Source organism: Apteryx mantelli, chromosome 5 (assembly GCF_036417845.1).
Source record: "Apteryx mantelli isolate bAptMan1 chromosome 5, bAptMan1.hap1, whole genome shotgun sequence".
NCBI lineage: Eukaryota > Metazoa > Chordata > Aves > Apterygiformes > Apterygidae > Apteryx > Apteryx mantelli.
In genome coordinates, this window is record NC_089982.1 from 30159315 (window position 1) to 30173462 (window position 14148).

The 14148-nt window shown below is 38.3% G+C and overlaps 1 long non-coding RNA gene across 2 annotated transcripts in view; it reads left to right on the top strand.

The window, feature by feature from the left end:
• LOC106491918 (uncharacterized) overlaps positions 1-14148 on the top strand; it is a 488135-nt gene that overhangs the window by 115569 nt on the left and 358418 nt on the right. For both annotated transcript variants that reach the window (XR_010884258.1, XR_001293830.1), the window contains exon 2: positions 13670-13756. This is a non-coding gene — a long non-coding RNA (uncharacterized lncRNA). The remainder of the gene's footprint in view (positions 1-13669; positions 13757-14148) is intronic.

Here is a 14148-nt window from a genome sequence, read left to right on the forward strand (position 1 = left end):
AATGTGTCTCCAGATACTTCATGGTTATAAGTGTTGCTATAACCCCTATCTAGTGGCTGGACAGGCTCATTTAGCCATCAGACTAGGCCCCTTTCAGTGAGGGGTAACAGTTTGATTAAGTGAACCTTCAGTTATTGGAAGGATGCTCTTCCCCCTTTTCTCTCTTTAGAAACAATATTTTTCTTCTGTCCTTCTTCAGATTTTTCCTTTAGCTGCCCTTCAAGGTTTCTCATTAATTTCCCTTTCCTTTCCCTCTGCTTCTCTATAGAGAATCCTCTTGCAGACAAAAAATGACAGGTATCTGTAAATTATTTTATTGTTTATTTTATTGTTTTTGTATTTATATTTTCTTTTCTTCCTTGATTTTTTTTTCTTTACCCACAATCTTTCCAGGGGAATATGATTTTATACTAAGGGATTGTTTGACTAGAAAAAGGCTATGAAACAAAGAATTTGGGATCACAGTTGTACCCATTTCTGTTTTTTGCATATAAGTGAAGTCTTTGATTGCCACAAGTTGCTTGCATGTTTTATTTCTCTATGATTTATCAGAACTATTAAATGAGGTTGTTTCATTTCGAAGTTGTCTCATTCTGGAGCAAAAGCAGACCAATACATACTTTCTCTGTCTCTAAGAGAGCCTCTACTGTGAATTTTGCAGAGAAAAACATTGCAGTCACTGGGATTTCCATTAGGACTGGGAAATACATCCGCTCTGGCATGATTAGCCCCTGAGGATGCTGGCGGCTAAGCTCTGCACCGAGTGGTGCATAGTGGCCGAAGGGTGAAGGCTGACAGAGAGTGAGGGCAAGGAAATACTGAAAATCAAGTGCATAGATAGAGGGGATAGAGTCAAAGAGACCGTGAAAGCAAGTTGAGAAAAAGGTTAGTGATAGAGTCGGCATTGAACGGTGAGGGGTAGAGCTGGACTGTAGAGCTGAAAGGTGGTTTAGGAGAGATCAAAGGCATCAGAGCAAGGGAGAAGAGAGAAGGGAGGGAGAGAATGATAGAGAAGCTGAGAGGCAGCATGATAACACTGGAAAAGAAAAAGAAAAAGGAAATAAAAACCAGGAAAAGAAAGTGAGGTATTAAGGAAAGGTTAAAGAAGCAAATTCTTAAGTACCACAGACAATGTCAACCTGCACCCCAAACTGGAACCACAAAGGTTGGTCTTCTAGTTTTTATAAAGGTCTCTTGACTTACCTCAGGTTTCATGAGATATAACTGCAGAATCAGGACAACAGTTAAGGGAACACATTATACCAAATACAGAAATGCGTATGGAGGAAGGAAAGGCAACATAAGGTTTTTTAAAAAAAGAAAAAGGAAATTAACATAAAATGTAGTGAAGCATCCTGAAGGCTGTTTCTGACACTGACTTTGATTGAGCACTGGAAATAGATAATTCTACTAGACTGGAAGTTTACTGGTACATTTTAGGACACTTATGTGGCTTGGCTACGTATGGCAATTCACTGCTGCCTACTCTACTTGTTTGTAGTAAACCGTCAGTTTATAGAAACCAAGTTCTGTTGCTATTAGTTGGCAGATCTTGGCTGGCGGTAATAATGTAGGGTTAGAAATCCTTAATTAGACTCCCTAAAATATTGTGCCTGGATATTAATTGATTATGCTATGAAGTATTCCACTTTGGGAAGTTTTCTCACACAGGAGGCAAAATGTATTGACTATTGGAGAAATCTTAGTTTCATAAATTATATCAAATATGCAAATCCAGTGAAGCCTTTAGATGGAGAAAAAGAAAAATAGCAATACCTATTTTTGTTATATGGGAAATGATATGTTAATGTCAGTGTAAAAATAGTTTAAAAAGATGTAAAAGTACTCTTCTTCCTTGTAGAAGTATTTAGTTTACAGTTCATTTTCCCTATTGTTTTTGGTTATACTTTACCTGTAATTTAGGTTTGTTGACAGTTGCATTATATGGAGTAATACGTTGGCAATAGAATTAATTTCTTTTTCCCTTTTCTTACTCTGCTTTCCAACTTGACAAACTGTGTTCCCAGATATATGCTTAGCCTTATCTAATACACAGAGCGTATTTTTCAAGAACACAAAAAACAAAAGCAACGGTAAGCATTTGAATTAATAGTTAAAAAATTGGAGACCTCATTCAAAAGTTGTCCCACAGTTTGTGTTTTCTAGCAAATTATTATGGCAAGTATGTATTGCTTAGTATAATCATTATGTACATAAAGGTAAGTGCTGTTTAACTAGTGCATTAATTTAATTGAAATAACAGTGATTAGTTCAAATACCTGACACAGTGTAGGACTCTCTCGATCAAGGCATATGCTTAATTTAAATACATGACTCAGGGCTGTTGAAGGCAGTGGGGCTAAACACTAAAACATATACTTAAGGATAAGGACTAAATCATATTTCAGAGCCAACATGTTCTTTAGTAAATATACTAAGACATTAATATTATTGGCTATATCCCTCTATGTGCTGAGACTCAGAACACTTTTTTTTGCTGATGTAAATCTGATGAGCTGTCCATCAGAAGATCTTGTTCTGATTCTCCACCAGTAAAATCCAGTAAATTTCAGTGATTGCAGCAAGAGCAGTTATCATATATGAATACAGTCATGTGCTGCAGTAGATGAACAGGTAATATAAATAACATAAAGCTTCAGCATAGGGAACAGCTGATAAGTAAGAGTGAAAATGTCCACTCAGGTGTGAGGTGTGTTGCCTGTTACGCTGGCACTTTACCTTTTCTTTGCACCAAATGTAGGGACAGATGACAGCAGCATAAACCAGACCCATGCACACTTCCCAAGAGTTATTGTTTTTTGCATATGTACCATCATTACTGTGACGAGGATCTTTATCACCGGCGATGAGTGTACGGAGACGTGTACAGCATCCTTAAGTGGCCGAAATGGAAAGGGAAAGCTGGTGGGACTTTGTTGAGAGGGAACGAGCGCTTGTGGTGTCGCAGCATGTCTGCCCCCAGCTGCGCTCGTGGGCACTGGGGGCGAGGTCTGTCCCCGGTCTGTCACCGGCAACTCCTGCCTGTCTGAACTGCCCAGAGCATCAACATGAGTGACTAACGTAAGCTCTCGAAGCGGGAAGCGCAATTTTGCATTACAACAATTTGTTTTCCAGAGGAGGGAGAAGGGCGAGGCAAACCAACGTGATTTATGTATCCGTTTTTAAGTGCAGCATGCGTCTCATACTTAGCCCTGCAAAGTGCTGAGAACCCACAGCCCCCGTTGAATCTGTATTTGCTTCCAGCCTAAAGAAAATTAGAGAAGGCTATTTCTGAGAGTCGGGGGAGCTGGTGCTCAGATGAAGTGATAGGGATTAGCTTGGCAAGTAAATAGCATCGTCTTCCTAAATTGCTTCTGATCCAGCTCTCATAATGACAGCTGAGCTCCCCAGTCAGCCCGCAGTCAGCAACGCGAGCGAGTTGGAGCTCGTCGCACTGCATAAATGTTTCTCTGCCCTCCTCGGTGGTCCGGGAGCGCGTGCTCCCCGGGGCAGCAGAAGGCGTGTGGGAATGCGGCCGGCACTGCAGCGGCTGCTTCTGGCAGCAGCCGGCTCCCCTCTTTCTGCCTGTTGAACTAGCACGTAGGGAGGAAGGGCAAAGAGGCAGTCTTCTCACAGAGTCGCAAGGAAGGAAAAAGAAGAGCCCGGAGACTGGCACCTTTTCTCTGTTTTAAGCAGCTTAATATTGTTGAAGGCCTGATTTTGGACACGCCAAGTTGGCAGTTGCCAGACTGAAGCACCGAACAGTTGCATCAAGTCCTCAGAAATTCGCAGAGTGTGTAAGCAAACAGCCGGGCTCCCGGTCTGACTCCAAAGCACCTATCAAATCTTGTTGTTCAGAAACCCCGCAGTAATAGCATTTAGCAAAAAATCGCTTGCCAGGATGCAGCCACGGCTGGTGATGGTGGAGGTGGGCCAGGGGGGTGGTGAACCTGATATAAAACAGACCCTGACTGCCTCTATGGGGCCCGTGGTCTTTTAAATCCTGTCTTCCCCATAAAGCTCTGTATGGAAATACTGCTGAAGGCGATGGCATTTCATTGTTTTGATGGAAGATTTTATTAGAAACTCTTACCCATTCGAAAATACAGAGCAGGCTAATAAAACATCCCCTAAATCATGCTCTCTGTTAGGATTGCTTGCTTTGTTTTTCCTGTGAAGAGCAGAGCATCACATGTCTCAGTAAAGCCGCCATATGTACAGGCTTTTTTTCTCCTCATCTAACAGTGCTTTAACTTACATATTCAGTTGCATGATATTTGAATTCTGTTTAAAATGCTCTGCTTGCAAGTTGTATTTCCTGGCCAGAAGGAAAAGAATCCTTTTCTTGAACATCTCCCTGTGTAACTCAGAGTAGGATATGACCTAGTATCTTGCTAAGAAAAACAAAAGCAGTAAATGTCTTCAATGGATAGCTGATAGATTCTATTTCTACATTTTTTATTAAATATGTTTGTCTGCTCTGAAGGGCAGAAGCAGTAAATGGTATTCATGAAGTCACCTTAGCTTAGCAAGCAATAGTAGTACAAATACTTTTAGCTGTAATTATGAATTTTGCTGGCACATCACTAAATTAGCCAAGTGACAAAATTAGCTGGTTATTTGGCTAAAGACCAAAAAGAATTAATCTGCACCAGTGAAGTTACTGTCCCTGGGCAATACAAGGCTTTTAATAAACCGCAGAATCAGAAAGGGTAAAAAGAGGAAAATGTAGCTTGCCACAAGCGGTGTTTGGTAGGCGTATATCACTTACAAACTATTTAACAGATGAATAAAAGAAATAAAAGAAAACTATGAGGTTCAGTAAATGGACCTGATCCTGCTTCCACTGAAATAAACCAACACGAATTTTGTGGACCTCAAAAGGAACAGCCTGTAAGAATATGACTCATTTTAGGTCAGAGACTTTGGGGAAAAAAGAGGCGAGAGAAGTTCTTTTATAAGACAGTGTTAACTACTCATGTAAAGAGAAATGCTCGGTTGTATATGGTCTTCTGAACATGTTGAAAACGAAGTAGATCATTCTGTGCACCAAATATATAAATATATATATTTGAAGACAATCTTATAAAGACCAGTATGAATATCAAAACCTTAATCAGTATAGGTATAGATCTAAATCCTGCCTCAGATGATGGTTGATGTCCTCCACTGGTACAGTAAGTTTGTCATGCAAAAGACCCATAGAGCTTTAACTGCCAAGTCTAAAAGACTGTTTAAACCTTCCCAGTTTCCCTGAGGAGGGTTGGAAAGCTTATACAGCAAACGAACATGCCATTGGTGTTTTCAGCACAACAGTATCACTGCAGTAAACTGCTAACCTGAGAAATTCAAATAATGCAAGACCGTGGTTAAATTAAAATTATTTGCATTTAGGAATTGGGAGAGAATGGTAAAAAGCTATGTGTTTAGTATCAGTAGGAGAGGGGATGAAATGGCAGAAGATAAAACAGCAGGATATTTCTGTGAAAGGAGATGGGAATATACGATAATCAGTGTTAAGTTTAATTTTATTTTTGTCCAGATATAAAACTAAGAAATCCTTTTATCTTGCAGTGTTGCAGTATCTCTTCCTCCTGATAAGTTCTCCATCATGTCCAGTCCTTTAGCAGTAGCAATAGTGTCTTCTGAGGCATGCCATCTCTAGAAACATTTACTTGGCAACAGCTGGTTTAAAGTCAGACTTGGTACTTCTGGACACGGTGTCAGATTCCATATATGTGTGCATTTAGAGATGAGAGAAGAACGGTAGAAATCATGATAAATAAACACAGGATATTTCAACAAAATATATGTTTCTGGAGAAAATAAGAATCAAAGGGGCATTTAAAGCAGCAGAAAGAGTAAGGAAGGTATTTTTCCCCTCTGCTGACCTTGCTGGCTTCCAAGACTGGTCACTTCTTGGTACAATTTTGAATTGTCTCAGTGTTGCATGCTGTAATCCAGTGCCCCCTCTCACAAATTCAGGAGTGCTCACTGCTGGCAGTGGCCAGGGAGAGGTGCCTACAGGTGCCAGCGCAACTTTGTGCCTGAGAGACCTCAGCTGGTTCCTCAGGCCACCTTGGCACCTTGACAGAAAAATAAGGTTGCTGCCTGGCTAGTAAAAATTAAAAAAAAGTTTCTTGCCCAAGCCAGTTTTGACAGTCTTTTCCATGTAGACCACAGTGTGGCTTTTCAGGTCTCTTGTATGTGGGGATGACGTCCTGTGGGAAGACGGAAGAGGAGATGTGGCTAACTTGCTCTCTGCATCCTTGGTCGGGCTTACCATAGTGATTAATTAAATCCATAACTGCTCCCCGTGGCTCTCTTCCCCAAGGGCATTTTAGACACAAACCAGCAGGTCGTTGCTTGCGGGTTGCATTTCTTGTTCTGCCAGTCTGCATCATCTTCTGCATCATCTTCCTTCTGGAGACAAATGTGTCAGTGGGTCTCTACACTTTAACCATCACTAATTATAGATGGTATATATCCAGCACCTACAGGAAGCACTTTGTTACTTGCTCCTGGGAAAAGGCTGGTTATCACTGCATTATCATGTTCAAATTATAAACAACCAAACACAAAATATTAACAGGCTACAAAACCACAAAAAACACATCCCCTTAAAAACGCTCAATAATTTTTACTACATATAGTAATTGGATCCTGAGTCTGTTTTAAATATTATACATATTTGTTCTTTTTTTTTCCAACCAAAGACCAAGAATGTATGTTACATACTGTTTTAAAAATAAAATATTGTCATTAGAGTCAGGTGGGAGATGTGTGCTGACCAGAGTTAAAGCACCAATGACTACTTCTAGAAATTCCACGCAGATTAAGAGCAGAGGAAATGCTCTTAAACCCACCTAAAACTAGAGAAAACATGAGTTTACCTGAGAGTGAAAGAGATCATTTTGTTTACCATTGTTTTACCATGTTACCATTTACCAAAAACCATAGGGTTTTTTGGTATGAAAAAAGAAAGTTCATTCCAATGTCTGAGAGGTTTTCAAGTTCTGGGTGGAAATACAATTAACCTTGAAGCACAGGATTAAAAAAAAAAAGAGATATTAAACCCTCTACAGTCCTTTAGATCCTCCATAATACTGGGTGGACTCAAAAAATGAAGTATCAAAGAAGTATCAGATGAAAACTTCCAGAGGAATTTTTGGTCTTTCTGCTTATCCTCAGAACCTTATGGCCAATTACTGAAATGAGAGGAATAATAACAGAGGTGTATTTTTAAAAATCAGAACCATTTCTTGCTCTAAAAGAGCATTTAAAGCATTTCTAAAGAGCTAGAAATAGTTTTAGATAATAACTTGTTTGGACTAGGAACAACTTTGTTTCCTACAAATCTTAATGCAAGATGGATACTGTTCTTAGGGAAGGATAGAAAATAAAGCCACAAGGGATGTCATAGGATCATCTAATCCATTACCTAAAGAGACAGACTACTGGAAGATGTTTTTTCTAACTCTTTTTTTAAAAAAACTTCAGTTTCAGAGATTGCAAAATAATGGAATATTTGCAGGAATATTCCATAATTCCTGCAATAATGTCTCCTGGAATCTATTCCAGTGTCTTAGTGTCTTAACCCCTAAGGAGATGTTTCTCTAATGTCTTGCTGAGTTATCACTCTGCAGTTCAAATTCATTGTATTTGCTTCCAGATAGCAGATTCTCTTCTACATAGTGGACAAGCACAGCATTACATTACCACCTTCTCTTTTTAAATAGCTGTAGACTGTTACAGTGTCGACCAAGCAAATGCAATTCTGTTTCTTGTTTCTCATTGTTTTTCAAGGTTTCTGTAAGTTTTGTTGTTCTGCTCTGGATTCTTCTATAAGTCCACTCTATACTGTCCAAGAAAAGATGAAAAAGTCAAAACATTTGTTTGCCTGTGAAATGTGCAGTACAAAGTTTCTCATTGTGAAGTTATATTTTGATTTAAAAATTAAAAAGATGGACATAATTTTAGGAGAATTTAAAGGGTTAACTTGCAATTAAAATAAAACATTTCACTCAAGATAGAATGTTTTTTCCTGGGGGGATGAGTAATGTTATAGGATAACAGAATATACTTTTTTTTTTTAATTCTGGCAGCTACTGAGAGATCAATTCTTTGCACAACTTTAATTTTAATATTTCATGGGAAAAAAAGCAAGGTTACGAAAGAACAAGCTATATTTCAAACAGTACAATGAGATAACCTTGTATGCAACTCCTCAAGACACAGATGGCAAATATAGATCCTAGAAGACAATAATAATTACTAGTTCCTTGACTTCTCCCTAGGGTCGAAAAAAAGAAATCAATAACAACTACCATTATCCTAAGTCTGTGGCATGTGAGCTTTGGCTTCCAAAGAGCACTATTAATAAACACATACAGATAAATAACACGGCACAATCAGTTAAATTCACGTGGGGTTGGCTCTTACAGTGTTGCCTTTAAAGACAGACGATCTGTCTGTGAAGAGGTCTTTTTATTAGAGAGGAGGACAAGAAATATTTGGCCTGATCTTCATCTTAAAACAAAAACAGTTTGTGCCATCCTGCTGTAACCAGAGTTTGGTGAGAAGCGTAACTGGCCTGTGGAAATGCTTCACGCTTGATTATTTGATGCTCCTAAAAGCCCAACGACCTCCTTGTGGTTGGGAGCCACCGCTCCGCGTGTGCCTGGGCAGCGCCGCTGGCGTGCCAGCCAGCCCTGCAGCATGGGGAACGGGACACCCCACACAGCCCGAGCGTGTCGCCCGCGAGTCAAGGGGTGGCTTTGGTATGGGCTTGCATAAGCCAGCCCTGAGCAAACTCAACAGCACAAAAAAATAGAGAAAGGAAAAAAAAGGAAACGCCGCATAATCTCAGTATGTTTCGGTGCTGGTTTTCTAGGTGGGACCTGCCTGTCTTCAGTAATTGTTCCTCTAGTAATTCTGCTTTCACGTCATGATTTTGGCTAAATCAGATTATCGTTAACATCCTTGACCTATGGAATAACACACTGACTTTTTCTACTGAAATGCTGCTTACAAATAATGAACCATATTCAATAGGAGCAGACGTTTCTTGGAAGGGAAAAAAAGGTGTCTTTTTAGCCAATTGTACATCCTCAGAGATAGGCTGGTTTGTATAGAGACTATAATAAGACTGAAAGCAAATGTCACTGAATTTGTAAGTCTGAAAATTAGATGGTGAAGTCTCCTTTTAAATTAGTATGAAAACTGACCTCGGTTTTTCAGAGTTACCCAGAAGTTTTCTCAGTCTTTATTTGCTGAAATGGAGGTCTGATCTGGAGAGAACTGTGCTAATGAGCAGGTTTCTTTTGTGTCATTGTAATAATTCATATTTCAAATTAGTTAAGAAAAGAGGATCTGTCTGCAAACAAATATTAGTGGAATGTGGAACATTTCTTTTTATCCCCAACAGAGACTGGCAACACGGCATACACATTTTGAATATACTTCGGACTATACATCCTGAAAAAAAAACCAACCCGTAGATTTCAAGATGAAACATTTTGATTAAACTGACTATTGAACAGGCATAGCAATCTTGTGTGTCAAGGGGGGGAACATAAATATATGTGGAGAACCTGCATGTTTTACATTTACTACCAATAGTTCAAAAATAACATGATATTCTGTTCCAGTTTACTGTAAATAAATTCAGTGGTCCCACTGAAGTTAGTAAAAGGTATGCAGTATTAGGATAGATCAACATAGAAATTATCCCATAGCGATGTTTAAATCCCTAGAGAAAAATGTGATCATTCCATGTAATACCTTCTCCTTTTTGTCCCTTTGTTTTCACTTTATAATAAATATGAATTATTTGAGCATTAGTATATTGGCTGTACTTACCTTTCATCTTTCCCCTTTTGATTTAAATATTGCCAAACTCCATTAAAACAGCTGTGTGAAACTAGAAAATGGTTTACTAGTGAATTCCAAGTGTGTGTCTTTCTTGCAGTTTAAATTGAAAGGTCACAAGAAGTCTTCTAATTGCTTCATATGTATTCTATTAATTGCACTTTTAATGTGTAAAGTATGCTAAAACCATCAAAAAAACCCTGTGCTGACTTCTGGTAAAACGTCAGATGTATCTGAATTGTGGTATGCATCTGAATTATGGTCACAAAACATGACAACGTAAGAAAATGGTTCTGACATCTGTTAAAACACTTTTGATGTGGGTCCAGCTCCCTCGTATTTTAATTGGCAGTGACATGCTCACCTCCGTTGCTCCGTCTGTCAGCCCCTTTGCTTCTCAGAGTAAGGGAGCTTGGCAAATCCAAACCTGGATTAATGCAGCAGAGCATCTTCTCTTTGCATTCGTGGGATGTGGTCTTTCGGGCAAGAATGCAGGAATTCTTTATTACTTCAACGTATCTGTATCTCTTAATTCCCTCAGAAGGCGTGTTTATACTGGATCATTTCTCTAAAGAAACATTGTCAAGATGAAAAATGAAAGGCCTGCGAGTTAGAGAAAAATTAAGACTGTGGGACTCGTGATTTAGCCTTATCTTGTATCTTCAAAAATTGATGAATAACAGCTGCAGAATAGGCATTTGCCTAATCCTGCAAAGTGTTGACTCCTCTGAGTGATAAAATACTCCCTAAATTCCTGTGTTGTAAGAAAATACATTTTCCCCTTTTTTAGTTAATCAGAAGACTTACTGTGTTGAACCAAAGTCTCATCATTCAATCTCCACTCTGTCCAGTATCATGATTACTTCCTGAAACATGTGTTAAGCTAACAGTGATACATCAGCACTTCCAGCAATGTTTAACAGGAATTAGATATGTCGTCTTTCAACCAGGCATCATAAAACAAAGACAAGGGAAACAAAGTTTGTTTTAAAGCAACTTGCTTAGCGTCAGATTGGAACATCGATTGCTTTTTGGGAGGTTTTTAGTATTCTTTAGTATTTATTCCTTAAAAGTGAAATTATTTCCTCCTAGGTTCAACACATGAAATTAAGAAGTGAGGGAGACAAAGATGGAAAAATATAGTATCTTATCTATGGACGTTATCAAGCTGCAGCTTTCAAATCTCTTAGCCTTTGTAGGAATTGTTATGGCTGAAAAAGCTGAACAGCCTCTTTGGCTATAGCAATTCTTATGAAGGTTAGGAAAGCAGGATGGCAGCACAAACAGCAAGAAGTCTGTTCATTACAGTAATATGCTTTTGCAAAAGAATTCTTACATTTGTTAGAATACTTGGCCGAGTTTCAAAATTTCATTGGGATATGGGAATTGCATTTCCTTGCTGCAGGATACTACGTCTATTGACTAAATGAAACTACTTTTTGCCTAAGAGCCCCCCCATTTTTTAATGTAGAAATTTGCAAAACAAAAAAAGTGTTGTTCAGCTCAGCAGCCAAAAAGACAATAGTTCAATTGCTTTGTTATTGCTGATAAAGCAGGAGATACTTGTTAAACCCAGAACCTAATTCACTGGGTTTTTTTTTAAATCTTACTTGTTTGTTATTTAGAGCTGAATGTGAAATATGTATGAAGTATTAGAAATAGAATGGCATCCTTGACTGTTACTTCAGGGCCACATTTTGAATGGGACTTAGTGACTAAAATACAACCCAAGTACAATTGTGACACTAAGTTTAAAAAAAAAAAAAAGATACTGAAAGCCCTTTCCACTGGAATTTTCATTGAATTCCACATTCCCTTTTGCCAGAAAACATACATAGGTACCTAAAAGGTCGCGGGCATGCAGCACTTAAGTAGCTGCATTCTGCTGCCTAAAATCTTCCCAAGAAGTGCATTTCCAAGACGCCTGTGAAGATGTTCTTGAAACAGAATTTCATCATCTCATGCATTAATATTGTGCCAGGAAGACTTTCACGTAAATAAAGCTTGGAACACAATCAGGCAATAAAAAAGAGGTATGTTACTTTTATAGATAAGGAATGTTTCCAAAGAGTTGAAACCCGCCCCCCCCAAATGATTTTAGAGTATATATGGACAGACTGATGATGTAACTGTGGAGACTGTTACTTCCTAAACTACCAAATCGTACATATTCCTGTAGTAGGTCAAATGTTGGTTGTGCAGTATGTGGGTAGAGTTAGTGGCCAAAATTTACACTGGTGTAAATTGACATAGATCCTTGAGCATACTGTAGTCTATACTGATTTTATGCACTATCAATCTGCATTGTGAAGTTATTTCTATTTTCAGTTTTTGAGAAGCAATTCCGCCACGATATGGGTCCCAAAAGGCTTGAGGATTTGCGAAACTATTTATATTCCTGGCATTGCATAATAAAATTTTTATTCTGTTCTTTTGTGACTTTTTTATTACTCACTTTTGAAACATCATGTTTTATTATCTTCAGTCCTGTTACCAATACTGAGCAATAAGACTGTAATGAGTGGTTTTAATAAGCCTATTACAGGTTTCTCTGTTGCTTTGACATACATAAGTGTAGTAAAATGGTTTATGAGGAATAAACAGCTGAGTAATATCATATTCATATTCTAGGAGATAAAGTGATTATTTATGAGAAATAAATAATTGAACAAGACACAGTCTTGTGATTTCAGTTTCTGAACTCCTAAGAAACAAGTCCATTAGATTCTACAAGGCTCTACACTATGTATTTAGCAACTTTATGGTTTGGTACCACAAAAAAGCTTTGTGTGTACACGTTTTCACATGAACATACACATGCATAAATAAGAATATAGATACATTAATGGAGAGATTTATTTCTCTGAACTGTCTGAGTCCTAAAGGACTAAGGGCTTCAAAGCACGCGAGGGCACCTGGCATATCTACGTGTGACCATTCCTGACCTTATGGCATTGAACGGTTGGGGAATATAACGCCTAGGAAGCCCAAGTGCGTATTAGGAAGCATGATGGTTACGTGCGTTCGTCTGCCTGGGCGTACAGGCCCAGACTTCTTCATGGGCAAATGTGCCTCAGTTGGGACGGCTCAGACACCACAGAGCTTGCATCTAAGGATATTTGTTTACCTCTGGGTTCCATTTGTCTGTATTAGCAGCTGGCAACGTGAGCATTTATTGGCTGGTTTCTCTCTGTCTGTCTCACTTGCTAACATCCTCACTACTCGACTACTTGGACATTGATATTCTTCCGAGGGATACATTTATTTTCAGAACCAAACTGCATATGACTAAAATAGATCGTTATTCACCATTTAGAACACATTAAGAATATTTATAAATTTATCTATAATAAATGTAAATATTTTAATAAATATTTACATTTATGTATATTTATAAATATTTATTATTAGATATTTTTTAAAACAAACACCAAACCCCATGAAGCGACAAATAATAAACCCCCGTAATTTAAAGGAAATAGACCTTTTAGCTTTTTTACACTTCACTCAATTTCAGAAAATGGGAGGCTTGCTCTGTGGAGCAGTCACTTCCCAAAACATAAGGGTAGCTACTATGTCTTATTAAGGCGAATAGGAATCAGTCAGAGTAGTTACTTCAGCAATTTGATGTACAGTAGCTGGTGCATTGTAAATCAGTGATACGAGCTTAATGAGTGGTAATTTAAGAGCATAGGGAGTCACTAAGTAAACTTGCTTTGGGGCACAGTGGTGCCTGAAAGAGACTTTGAAATGTGAGCAAAGACACTCACCTCTGTTACTTATTTCTTCCTGTGTTCAGCTAGACAAGACTTTGTACAGCCTCTGAAAATCCTTCTGCATGCAGAAACAAGCTGAGATTTAGCTCAGACCAAAAGGCATCATAAATGTAAGTAACAGTTCCTATACTAAAAACTCTTACCTAATAATTTTAGTATGTATTTTTACATTTTATTTTTATCTTCATGTGTGTACTTCAAATATCTTTTTGCATCTCGTACTCTTCTTCAGGAACACTAAAAGAAAAATTATTATGAACCTTTCAAAGACAGAAAAATAGGCACAGCAAGTTAAAAGGCCAATACCAGCCTCTGACCCAAAAGGGAACACTGCAGTTCAGGCTCAATCAATTGAAAACGCAGGGCAGAATATGCCTTTAGATGACACAGTTTGTATTACAAGATACACAAATACATGTACTTTCCATCAAGCCTAGCTAATTCAGGTTTATATTTTGACTGTGTATGTAGAATAATTATAATTTATTTATGATCCGATAAT